Source organism: Alligator mississippiensis, chromosome 9, assembly GCF_030867095.1.
Source record: "Alligator mississippiensis isolate rAllMis1 chromosome 9, rAllMis1, whole genome shotgun sequence".
Taxonomy (NCBI): domain Eukaryota; kingdom Metazoa; phylum Chordata; order Crocodylia; family Alligatoridae; genus Alligator; species Alligator mississippiensis.
The window spans coordinates 19,931,121-19,944,952 of record NC_081832.1 but is presented as its reverse complement, the minus strand read 5'-3'; the positions used below and the strand labels follow the sequence as shown (position 1 = coordinate 19,944,952).

At 43.1% G+C, this 13,832-nt stretch overlaps 1 protein-coding gene across 5 annotated transcripts in view; it reads right to left on the bottom strand.

Annotated features, from left to right (window-relative positions):
- The window catches only part of ARHGAP40 (Rho GTPase activating protein 40), a 96,596-nt gene that overhangs the window by 61,992 nt on the left and 20,772 nt on the right, over positions 1-13,832 (bottom strand). The window lies entirely within an intron of this gene.

Below are 13,832 nucleotides of genomic sequence, written 5' to 3'. Positions count from 1 at the left end.
TTGAATCAATGACACAATCCCAGAACAACTGTTCAAACACACTTCCCAATATCCCAAGACAAACTGGTAGCACTTCTTAACGTGTGAAACTTTTTAGGGTTTGTCCTGGGAGAGACAGACAGGCAGACATCTGAACAACTGCACTTTGTCCTAGGACAAAATAGTTTTTCCAAGAACAAAGGTGAGTTCTCTTTGTAGCCAGAGAGGGGTAAACCAAGACAATTTATCCCTGAAACAGGTCTAAAATTGTCCAAGTTTAGCTTTTCATTTAACATGAATAATTATGGACACAGGAACACACAGGTACTCCAGATTAGCTGAGGCACAGTTAATAGGGGACACACAAGGTAATTGCAGGCAAGGAGACATCAGGCCCTCCACAGGGTTTACAACATCACTTTTAACTGCAGGAACTGCTATTTTGGGAATCACTGGTTTAGGATGTGAGCTAAAAACAATGGTGGCCTTCAGATCACCACCACCTGCCGAGTTACAATATTATTACTTCTGACAGACAGACAATACTGAAGTAAGCAGAAGGTGCAGGGGTTGGTAATAGGTTGGGGACTTCACTGTATTTATTATCCAAACTCTGTACAATTGTCATGTATTAGCTCACAGAGGACTACTGTCCCCAGTATAAAACGTGTCCATGTAACTGATGGTCTCTACAGAACAGCCAAAAATTGACCATGCTGCCATCTCCCACAATTTAGTGTCTCTCAAATGTAACAGAGTGCAATGTTGGATGCTTGTACCCTACTGCTTCCATGGTTAAAGAGAAAATACTGACTTCATTTTTCCTCTGAGCTCTCAACAGAGAAGTAGATGAACTGGTCTGCTGACAAGGACAGTAACATAAATGAACCTGTTATTTCTTCTCCTGTTGCCTTGTTCTCCATATTAGCTGCAGAGAAGTCAATACTAGAGGTTGTCAATTCACTTACTTCCTCTTCCATAAATCACAAGAAATCCACACACAGTTGGATAGTAACTAAGAGCTGAAATTATCATGAGTAAATAGGTATCCAGATTGTAGCTGTATTGGTCTAGAGGAAAAAGCAATCAGGACTTGTGGTACATTTCCAGACATCCTAGGAGTTTACAGTTCAACAACAGCTAACCACAGTACTAGGAAGGACTACAATCCTGCACACAGCATTATTTTTCGCTAATATGAGCTCAGTTGCTCAGAGATCAGCCCATGCTGTTAGCTCAACAAGAGCTTTGCCATTAATTTAGCGGAAGATGACTGAAGTAAAATTCAAAAGGTTTTGAGGTTGCACATAAAACATGACAAGATGTTCCATGATGAGATCCACGCTTATTTTCTCATGTGCCACTTGTGGTATGAGAGAACCTTCTGCTCCGATTCAAATAAAAATATTAAAAATGTTGACCTTTGTTTCCCCCTTTCAAGACTTGAAAATTAAGATGAGTCGGTTGCTTCACTTTATCCCAGCCTGGGATCTTCACAACAGCCAAGGGAGCAGACAGTGTGGTGGGAGAAACCTCCCTAAGGTCCGTTGTCTAGCTGTAATTTGATTGACAGACAACGCGGGTAAAGAAAGACAGCTGTTTATTTGCTCGAGCAAAGACCATAAAGCCAGCAAAAGGCAAAATGGCCCCCCCTCAAAGGTGAGGCGATCTTTTATACTTCTTACAACAAAGCAAGACCATATGGTTAACAAAAAGCAATACTTGGGGCGGTGCTCTACAAATCTTTGTAACAGCATATTTCTATTAAGCTGAACTAGCACTTTTTTAAAAGCTAAAAGTTAAGTAACAGTAACATTATGTTAGCAAAACCTTACACAGTAGAAGATACTTCTCAAGGACACAACCAGTAAGCTCAAACAATGGTTTCTCTGTCTTATCTTACTTCTTGCTGTAGCTGATTTTTTTTAGCACACAGATTCACTTTTTAACTCAGAAAATGCTTGTTGCAGTTAAAATGATTACTTGACACAAGCAAAGGCCTAGCTATCATTCTGCCTTGTGGTCAGCTGCATTACTAGGCCATAGGTCATGTCTTGTATTCAGCTGTAAAGCTAATACTTCTTAATAATCCAAATTATTGTAAACCTAACAGTATGCTTTCAGAAAACTATTCTATTTCAGGGTAATGACAAACCTGCGGACTACAACTGATCCTTGCATCAAACATTACTATAAATGACAGCTGGGACCAAGCTTGTTCCCAGTACTATTCACTGAGAATGCAAAAACACATATATTATTATTATTTTACAGTACAGCTAATCAGTCACAAGGACTGTGGAAGATGAAAAAACAGATATGGGCATCTTCATACCCCCCTCAGCAAAAACTGAACATCTTTAGAATTCTAAATCTTAATAATCCAGTGCAAAAAAGAATAAGCCTCAGTGACCAAGAGCAGGAATTTCAGGTTCTGCTCTTTTCTCTCTTTACCCCTCACTCCCCAAAATACATCATAGCAAACAATTGACTGACATGGATCTTACAGTAAAAGCCAATTAAGGCATGTTGCATACATGATCTAAATAGAAGGATATAGTTTTGAAATGAGAAGGAAACCTGAAAGAAGGAGGACTAGGGGAGGTGGAGGGGAGTGAGAAATAACCACATAAATTTTCATCTGGAGACAAAGTGCTTTACTATGGAGGATTTACAGACTGGGAAACTGATGCACAGAGTGGTGGAGTTGTTTACTCATGGCCATACAGGTCAACTTTCTAACCCACTATCTATTGCTTTTAAAGTTGTTAGGGATAAAAGATGATGCAAGTCTACAGGTCAGGACAGGAGACTAGAAAGCCAGCTTGTATGTAGAACTCATTCTCTGTCACTAACTTGCTATGACCTGGCAAAATTACTTAACGCTTCTGGGTCTTTAGTTTATACTGAATGTAAAATGTAGCTGTGATAGTTACTAGGGCTGTGCGACGTTTCGCTGGGTGTTTAGCTTTGAAGCTGTTTCGAAACATTTTGAGATCGAAACAAAACAAAAGGCTTCAAAACAGTTTCAAAATGGCACAACATTTCAAAATGTTTCAAGTTTCGAGGCTGGGTTTACTTGGCTTCAGCTCCGGTTCCAGCTGGCAGTGGCAGCCTGCTGTCATCTGCATATATCCAGGGCCCCACACCCACCAGGAGGAGTCTGGCACAATCCCACAGCCCTCCCAGGGGCACAGGCCCCCATATCTGAGCATGGGATGACAGGAGGTTGCCACTGCTGCCTGGGGCCAATGGCAGCAGCAGCCTTCCTGGCGCTGGGCGCGGGCTGTGCCCAGCACCGATCCCAGGTACCAGCAGCAGCCTCATATCATCCGGCGCACAGATTCAGGGGCCTGCACCCCTGGGAGAAATCTGGCACAGCCCCGCAGCCTCCTCACCCCGGATCTGTGCACTGGATGAGAGGGGCTGCAGTTGCCGGCCAGTGTCACGAGTTTTGTTTTGAACAGTTTGAGGTGCAATTTCCCAGAAACCACTGCACCTATCTCCTTGAAACTTGGTACGCTCCATGCCCTCAGGAGGGGCTACCATCCCTGCAATTTCCATCCAAATTAGGCAAGAAATGACAAAGTTTTAGGCATTTTCATGATTCCCCATTATAGCCTATGGGCAAAACATTGAAATGCGTCGAAACAGCAAAACAGTTTGGATGAAATGAAATGGAACAGTACTTCGAAACTAAATGACATGATGAAACAAAACACTGTCCCTTCGAAACAGCGAAACGGAAGTTGAAACAAAACGGTGCTGTTTCACACAGCCCTACCTCACAGGAGTATTTTGAAGCTTACTTTCTTTAAAACTCTTCATTAAAAAAAAAAATCACTTCATGAAGTGCTAGGGATTAACAAAGTAACAGAACCCCCATTTTATACCGTTTGGCAACACTGAGCAAGTTCTAGTTTCCCCATACACTTATCTAATTTCAGACAGATCCGATTGTTTAAGGAAAAACGTTCATGTCCATTACATAATGTAAATAAACTTAGGTTGATCCTAGTCTTTTACTGCATTTCAATGTCATTACTGAAAATTTCAAGTAGTCCGCATATGCACTGATAAATCAGTATCCCTGTATTCACAGGTGTCTCACCCAGCAGCCAAGTCATATTTCCTTCTCTTTAATGAAGCCCACTCACAGAAAGGTTTTGGGAAAGCAATCCTTGGGCACATCCAATTATACGATCACTTTGTTAACATTGTTCTTTTGGTGAGGTATTGTTACTGCTAGTAAAAAGGCTCAGAGTTCTATTTTCAAACAAAAATACTTTTCCTTCATATTTACTAGAGTAGAATAAAGGTTCAAGATTTTCTAAATGACCTTGCTACTTTACATTGCACAGTGCTGGTAAAACAAATACTCTATTCGCATACGATATGCTTACTCAATTGATTTATAAAGCAGATTTAAATTGCCACTCTTCAAATACAAAGGTGCGATTGCATGTTCTTCTCTAAGGTGTACAGTACATGCAGACACAGCCCAGGGACAGAGAGAGAGAGAGAGAGAGAGGGAACAGTTCAATGGTGGCATTAAGCTAGCTTTGTGCCCCTGGGGTCATGGGCAAGTAGGGAATTGGTGCAGCCCCCAACATAACTGAGCATGTCGCTCAGGACACCACACGTACTTATGCATTCAGCAGGCTAGGCTGGGCTGTCACAGCTATTCAGAAGAGCAACAGGGCCATACTGAACTCCCTCAGACCACTTAAACAAGGAGTGTCAAACTCAAATGAGATGACAAACTGGATCCAGCCCGGGGGACCAGACAACCACATCCAGATCTAGCCTGCAGCTGCTCCTTTTCCAAGCTCTATATGTTTGATGCTCCTGCCTTACAGGACCCTCCTGCCCACAGCACACTCCCCTGCACTGGGGTTTGCCTGAAGCTGTCTGAGCTTAGGCAATACTTGTGCAAATGGGGGAGTGTTTTTGCTTTTATTATTCCTGTGCATCAGAGTAGTACAGATACCCTTGTAGCAAAGACTGTCTCTTTCTTATTAGAAGGTGGTAAAAGACAACACTGAAGCCAATGGGCATGCTTATGAGAAACAAGTGTTTGAAGGATTGGGCCTGCAGCTGCTAAAGACCACATACCTGTACATACAACACCTGCAAAAGATATTGAAAAACCCTGTGAATTGAGTCATGTTTCCTTAAACCGAGCCCTAGAAAAAACAATGACAGTGGTTGAAAGTTGATTTGCAGGATTAATAATTTCAATACTTTTAAGTGCTAATTTATTCACAAAATGAAGACATTCCAAGACCCTGTCTATACCTGTGAAAATAAGACATTGCAGCCAACCATTCAGTAGTATAACTGGTGAGGGTGAAGGGGAGAGATGGAGTTAACTGGGACACCAGCCCTGGGTGCCGATTTGGCAGGGAAGGAGAGAGAAAGAACAACCCCTCACACTGCTGGCCCAGCTACCACTGCCAGCAGCAACTGCTGCCCCAGCCTCATGCACTGCTGCCCTGGGGATCACAGGACTTCCCAGCTTCATCTCTTCTACACCATTTTCTGGAACATTTTTAGCTTGCAACCCTTGAACTTCACAGTCCATGCATTTAAAAAAAAGCCCTCTTCTGAGTGTTTCAGTATTGCAAGGAATGCTTCCAAAGAAATCATGAACTCAAGTCCAAATGAAATTACAAGTTAACAGCCATTTCTCCCTAACAGGTTAAAAATCACAGGTATTGCATCTCTACCCATTCAGCCACTCCAAATTACATAAGGCATTGCTTTGCAGAATACATGTCAGGATCTTACTCCAGGATACTCTCGGAGTCCCAGAATACATCAGTTACAGGGCCTGAGAATCTATCAAGCCTCAACCCTTCAGTACCCACCACCCACATAACACACTGAGAGCCCTGTGAGACTGGTGCACATAAAACATTGCTTCCCCAACACACAACCATCCCTGCACTTGCCTCAGATGGCAGAAGAGAAACCACTGTGTTTCCAGAAGGATTTCTCCAATGACAGACACCAGGCCGCCAACTCTAAGTGTTAATCAAGAAGTGTTATGCCACTTGTTAGCACAACAACCTTGTGTGCATGCAACCATTAAACAAGATGCTTCCAAGTTGTGTTTTTTTTCAATGGGTCACACCTAAAACATTAACTTAGAAAAAACATGTAGGATGCATGGTAAGGGCAGTCTTAGTGACAAAGTCCATTTTGGGGCTTTTTAAACAAAATCATTTCCTTCCACTACTGAGGGTAGGAAAATTCTTGGGGATTTTTTATGGCTCAATGCAGAACACACTTTCAGGAACAAAGCTAGTTTTTGGTCACCCTCAGTGAAGTACCATACACAGGCATTTCTCCATCACTTCCCTACTGCACGGACATTATATTATATCATTTGAAGCTGGTGCTATATACTGGATCCCACATTATAATTCAGTTCTGGTTGTATTCATATTTGCATGAAGCAGGAATAACTTCATTCATATCAGGAGTGACATCTGAAAACAGAATAATTCCCTTTATTAAATATTTATGTGGTGATCATGTCCTAAGGCTCTAAATACTGAACAAACACCAATCAAGACACAGTCCCTTCCCTCAAGGGCTGACACATTCTTATGCTTCTTCAGAACACAAGTTGAGAAAATTGTACATAAGAGAAGTTTCTGTACCCTGGACTTGACTCCTCAAAAATCTCATGAGTCACATCCTACTACCCCTCTGCACTAGGCTTATGGAAGGACAGTGTTGGGCAGTTTAAGAGTAATGAGGTCAAAGTATTTATATTTTAACTCCTTATTCCATTCAACTCCTGACTTCTGTACAAGAACAACATCCAATCACTCTTGCTCCTGATTCCTAGCCTGCCAGAGGTTTGCCAGAGTGATCTCCAAAATGAACAAAACACAAAGTTCACCCTGGTACTACTTCTATAGCATTATTTTGCACCTATCTTTCACTTCAGAGGTGAAAAAAAACCATGCCTCATGCCTAATAAAGCTAAAATAGCCTTTCCAAAAATCAAGTCATAGTGGATAATGTTGGTTTTGGCTCCTATTTTGCTTTGATTCTTTTGAGGAAGTACAGTTGTGCAACAAATAACTGACCACAGCAAAGAGCCATACCAGAGACCTTCTGCTTTCAATGTGGTTGTTATAGCACACACACCCAGACATCCTTCTTCAAACAATAAATAAATACTCTTTAGTTAGTGCAGCAGGATGCTTATGGTACCACCACATTTTACCCTAAGCAATGCTGGGGAAGATGGTTATCAAAGTCAGGACTATCACATCAAGCTGGAGTTATAGTCAGCATAAAAGCAAAAAGGCCTTTGACCCTCTTCTGCAGAAAAAATTTGGCTAGGTCCTGGTCTAGATTAAGATCAGCACTGAAACTTCTCCTAAAGGGACCCAAACCCGTATTCCATGGATTTTCCAACTGCCACCTCCCAACATACTCCCTCAGCTTGCATTAGGAAAAGAGCCATTTATGATGGCTTCACACAGGCTACAGAGTCCCCATTTGCTGGGAACACAGGGCCACTGGATGGCTCCTTTACACTGAAAGATGAGATCAGGGAGCACCAAAGAACCCAGCTGAGTGTCATGGATCCCAGGCTTCATGAGAACCTCTACTGTTCCCAGAAGCTTCCTCTCCTACTAGTTACAGAGGAACGACAGCCTTTGGAAATCCAGCCACTACCTTTACTTTGTTTAACATTCCTGTGCACAATCTGGAGTGAGTCCAGATATTTTGGAGCTTTTTAGCCAAACAGCTGCATTTTAGATCAGCTGTAGGGATGTATGCACGGCAGCTTCACGCCTACCTTCCGCCACAAGGCAGGCCAGGATTTCCTTCCACTCTGCTAGCCCTGTTGTTTTCGAACATTAAACATTGTCTAAGTTTTACCCTGGCTGAGAAAAACAAACTTTCCTCAGCCTATTTATGTTTATTTGTTGCCCCAGAAGGATATCCTCTCAGTGCCATTACACACTGGCCACCTGTTACTTTGATAGCGGGGCTTGAAAAATACAAAGATCGTTCTTCACTGGACAGCTTCAGAGAGGAGCTTCTCCTTCTCTAAATGAAGTCTTAAATAGTTAATAGAGCAGACAGCTGCTCCACAGCTCTGCACAAAATGTGCTCCCATCCCCAACTCAAAATTAATGTTCTAGTAACACAAAGCAATATTTCAGCTGTTACAAAGCAGAAATTAAGCTCTAGCCATGCTCAAACACTAGTACATATGCTGTAGACAGCTCCCCCACCACCACCATTTCAATCGGTAGTATAACAGCAAAAAATCACACACAAGATTACTACTGCAATGGCATATATGGAAGAAGGATCATATTTGTAACAGAGACATTTTAAATCTGATCCTCATGTCAATGACTGACTATTTTTCCACACAATCAAGCAATGCATGATATCTGCCTGTTTCTAACACCAGGCAGATTTTTTTTAAACATGCATTTGGATTCAGTTTGATACTCTGAATCATTTTCCTACTTCATATGAAAAGATTTACTCCTCACATGCGTTCTATCTAAAATACAAACCTTTTTGTGAAACCAAAGTAAAATGTGGTGCATATATGCACCTACTCCTGATAAAGAGATTGAGTAACACAATTAACTTTTAAATAATAGTATACTTGTGCAATTAGAGCTCTCTTGTACAATTTGAATTGGGAAAATGGAACAAGAAGTGAAAATATCCACTTTGTCTCTGTTCCAAGTTCACATAGCTCAGAAATTGCTTCCGTTACCCTTCCATTACACAGTGGCCCTTTGCACAATGGGACTGGTTTCATAGCAAGCGGCACAGGCCTAATTTCTGTAACAAGCAGAAAGGATGTTTTCACAGACATTCAAGATCACTTGCTGAGGGAATATTAGAGAAGTGTTGTCCAAGGAAAGAGGTTAAAAGTTGCTGAGCACTTTGACAGAATCACCTTGTTGTACAAATTGGTTGCGTGTGTGCCAACGGAACACCACACAACACGGGACCTTCAACACCAGAGCACAGATTTGTCCCGCTGCAACTGAAGAACCAAGTCGTTAGCCAACAGCAGTAATAGGGCAGCTGCTCTGGGAGCCAGCCAAAGCAGTGTGTGCATGCAGGCATACACATACACACACTCTGCAGATGTTTTATGTAACTGTCTTTCCACCTGATGTTAATGGACTTACAGCACTTCACATCTGCTGAGAACTCTGGCCCTTTAAGTAAAACCAGGTAAGTGACATGCTAAATTATTTTTGAGATGCTCACACAGCTCCTATAGTAGTTTCTTGAATTAAGCCCAAAGAGCTGATGGAGGAAAATACCATCTTTATAGTGGTCATCCAATTCGCTCCAATACACATGTATCTGTATTTAATTGACATTGGTCACAGGCACCAGAGAAGCCAAATTCCTTCAAGTGCAGATAGGAGCAGGAGATAGAAATACTTCTGACATGGAGGCCAGGTTTGTATTTCCCTACTAAACCAACAACTCCAGCAAAACAGCTGCCACTAACTTAGACACTCAGGCAGACAGGCCTAGCAGAAATAATTGAAGACCAGTAGTATCAGAGTTCTGATAAGCCGCCCAAAGTTTCCATTTCCTCAATGTGCAAAATGGCTCTCATCCTGTTGATGAACCACACATAGCATGTACAGTGTTTGAACAGTAAGCAGAGGCTTTTGTAATTGCCCTTACTGCTAGCGCAGGGATTCTCAACCATGCGGCGGAACCCTGGAGATCATGCATGGGTGGGCAAAAACCTGGCCAGCAGTGGACTCCAGTTCCCTGCAGCCCCTGCCCGCATGGCTGAGGCCAGTCTCCATGGAGACCCAGCCACAGCTGGCTGTGATAGTGCAAGGCTAGGGTTGCCATGGAGACCAGCCCCAGCCTGCTGGCAGGGCACACAGCAGGGCAAGGCAGGGGGCTGCTCCAGAGCCTCTGGGATCTATCTTGTGGTGGGGCAGAGCAGAACCGTGATCTCTAGCCTGCACACTCCGGGCAGGGACACACAAGTAGCAAATGGTAGCTTTACCCCAGCTCGGGACCATGCTGTCACCACTGCAAGGAGCCAGGGCAGAGCTGCAATCTGCAGCCTGCACACTCCGGGCAGGGATGGCTGCAGATCACAACTCTGCCCCTGCTCCAAACCAAGATGTCACCGCTACAAGGAGCCGAGGCAGAGCTATGATCTGCCACCTGCACGTCCCTGCCTAGAGCATGCAGGCTGCAAATTATGGCTCTACCCTGGCCCCGACCAAGCGTCCCCCACTGCAGGATCCCAGCAGCTCTGGAGCAGCCCCCTGCCCCTGCCAGCGGGCTGGAGCTGGTCTCCATGGCAACCCCAGCCTCACTATCACAGCACATCTGTGCCTACGGTCTCCATGGAGACCAGCCCCAGCCATGGAGGCAGGGGCTGCTGGGAAATGAAGTCTAGCTGCTGGCTGGATCTGCCATTTTGCCCACCCCTGCTTTAGATCCTTTCAAGTGTTCTGTGGGGTGCCACGCAATGTTAATAGTTAGATGGGCAAGCATGATTTGCAAGATAACCCCAGAGATTTCAAACCTATCGGGCTTTTCTACGTTTCAAGTACTGTAGCTGTCATGACTTGTCTTTAGAGGGCCAAAAAGTGCATGCATTGCCATCTATAAACTGCCTTTATACTTTGTATTTTAGTAATAGGTCTCAGCTGACCATCTCCATATTTATTTCTCAGATTTCATTAACATATTTAATTTCTCTAATACTCCCTTAGCAAGTGATCTTGCTGCTGGGCTCTGGAATGGGCTCCCAAGTGAGGTAGCCTACCTTGGGGATCTTCAAGAGGAGGCTGGACAGACATTTGGCTGGGTGATATAACCCCGGCACCCATTCCTGCCCGGGGGGGGGGGGGGGAGAGAGGAGGGGGGTCACACCTGATGATCTGTTTAGGTCCCTGCTGACCCTTGGCACTATGATACTATGAACAATTCCAAAATAATTTGAAGGCCAAAACTCAACTTCAAGATAACAAAAGCTCATCATCTTGTTTAAGATTTAGTAATTCTGGTTTTGGGGTGAGAAGGAAGAATTACCTTGACAATAAAGACCATTATAGAAAATGAAAGTCCTGTTCCTGGCCTCAGCTAGCTTCACCCACAGCTGGCCTTGCCCCCCTGTCGCCACCTGCAGGGAGCAGGGCAGGGGGAACAAGGCCTTTCGTCTCTTGTGTCCCTGCCATCATGGTGGTGCTCCGCTGTGCCACCACCTCCTGTCCAAACACTTATTCGCACTCTGATCGGCTGTTTCAGTCAGCCAATGAGAGCACGAATAAAGCATTATGGACAGACAGACAGAATAAGGCTTTTATAATATTAGAATAGGCTGCCACCAAGTCACCCCTGAGCCTTCGCTTCTCCAGGCTGAAGTCCCATGCCTCTCAGTCTCTCCTCATAAAGTCTGCTCTCTTGACCTCTTATCATGTGCATGGCTCTCCTCTGGACCCTCTCAAGCTTCTCCACATCCTTTCTAGAGTCCAGAACTGGATGCAATACTCCAGCTGCAGCCTCACCAAGGCTGAGTAAAGCGGGAAGATGACTTCTTGGGTCTTGCTTGAGATGCATCAGTAGATGGCAAGCCAGAGTTTTAGTTGCTTTGCCGACTGTGGCATCACATTGGTGGCTCATGTTCATCTTGTGGTCAATCATGACCCCCCAAGGGTCTTTTGATCATAGTGCTAGTAAGTGTAAAACTAAGTGTAGATCTAATCCCATCTGAATATACTGATGTGCCTATACTAACATGATTCATCTGATATCAACAGCAAAGCTTCCTTAAAGTCTCCAATTTAACAAAGCACTTAAACTGTGAGCATATGAGTAATCACATCCCTGTGATCATATACTTTTCTGAACCATTGGCTGAAATTACGTTTGGAGCTGCAATTCACTGGATTTCATGCTCAGACATTAGGTCTGTCCTGTCTTAATTAAAAAATGAAAGAGAAAGCAAAGCTCAAAACACTAAACTTGTAAACTTACACTCTTTTGTCCCAAACTACATAGTCCTCAAATGGAAGTAGCAAATATCTCAGGAGATCAAACAACAGCCCTTTCATCATTTTAGATTAAGAAAAAAAAAAAGGGGGGGGGGGCTGGAGGAGTCAATAAATGCTTAATTTCAACCTGCAGTGAGCTTCTCCTGCTGGTTAATCCATGCTGTAAATATCTGGGGGGAAAAAATTGATAATCTAAGTGCCCTGTCTTGAAAATTTTTCTTATGGAAATGAAAACTGTACTGCTACTGTTCTGCCCCCTGGCGATGCAGTAATGAACTGCAGTCTTACCGCATCTAGTTGAAAATGGGCTGCACCACAGAACAGGATGATGATAGCTGCTTTTAATTGAAGGCAGATGTTATTATCCCATGGAAATGCACAAACTGCTCGTGTCATTACACAAAAGTCCTCAAGATAATGACATAAGCATTCACACTATGCAGCCACTACTCATCCACACATCATAGGTATGACAGAGATATGTATTTCTTTTTACTTTTTAAATAGATGACACCTTGACAGCATATATATTACACATCATTCCCAAAAAGGCTTATATGGATGCAAATTCAACTAAGAGAGGCTTTTTAATTTAAACTAAACATGCTGAATGCTACACGTAGCTCCCTTATTCAGCATGACTTGAAAGCACCAAGGTCTTCAACAAGTTCACTATCTCAGCAAGTCAAGCCTCCGGTTTCTACCTATTTAGGATCCATATGAATTCTTGAATTATTTTCCAAGGAGCCCAAATTTAGGTCGTCTCCTTGTAAGATCCGTGTGGTTATGTACACACATGTACATGCACAATACCAGTCACCAAACAACTAAGCAGCAAAGTATGGTGTCTTATTTAAAAACCAGATGAGAGCGCCAGCCAGTAAAATAGCAATGTTCAACATCAACACAAATACTATAGCCAGTAACTGGCAACAGGATAGGAGGCAGCCTGCCATTGCCTACGGGGCCAACTGGATACAAGGAGTCAAATAAAGGCAGCAACTCACATTTTCAAAACTCATTAATGGATTTGGATACCAAATTTAAAATTAGTCAATTTTTCTGATAGCTTTGTTACAGTACTTTTTGAACAGCCAAGTACCTCTAGAAAGGCAAAAAAAGCATCTGGGGAAAAAGCAAATGAAAAACCCACGCATGCACACACAACACTTTTGAAAATCATGATGCACAACACCCTACTCCATTTCAGAGCTATGTTATTTTGCTACACTCCTCAGTTTTTATAATCCCAGTGCTCTTCTCCAATATCTATGTATCTAGATCTAGCACTTGCAGAGCCTACACTTTCACATCAGGATAGGATACTCCTATGCATGGCAGCATCTTGTGGATTTTTTTTCTTATTTTGTATTGATTATTTAATAAGAATTAGTAGTAGTTACTTGTATGATCCATTCACATTCCTCCTTTCCTCAACCACACGCTGCACTTCAGGCTGCTTTAACTTGCTCTCAGCAATGATTCAAGGGACCATTCACCAATTTTTCCTCATACATGAACTCCAAGGACAATTTTCAGCGTTCGTTTTTTCTCCCCCTAAACCAACAACAGAATCCTTTTCTGGAAGGCAACACATTTTACCAACATACAGCTAAGCCTCATAGTATTCCTATGACGCAGGTATTCTGCAGATAAGACAAAGGCAGAGAGATTAAGCAATTTGCACAAGGTCGCCCAGGGCACCTGCGGTAGAGACCGAGACAGGCACACAATTCTAGTCTCCCAGTTCCTAGCACATGCTTCAACTTCAAGGGTATCTTACAACCCACCGCACACTGAACTCTG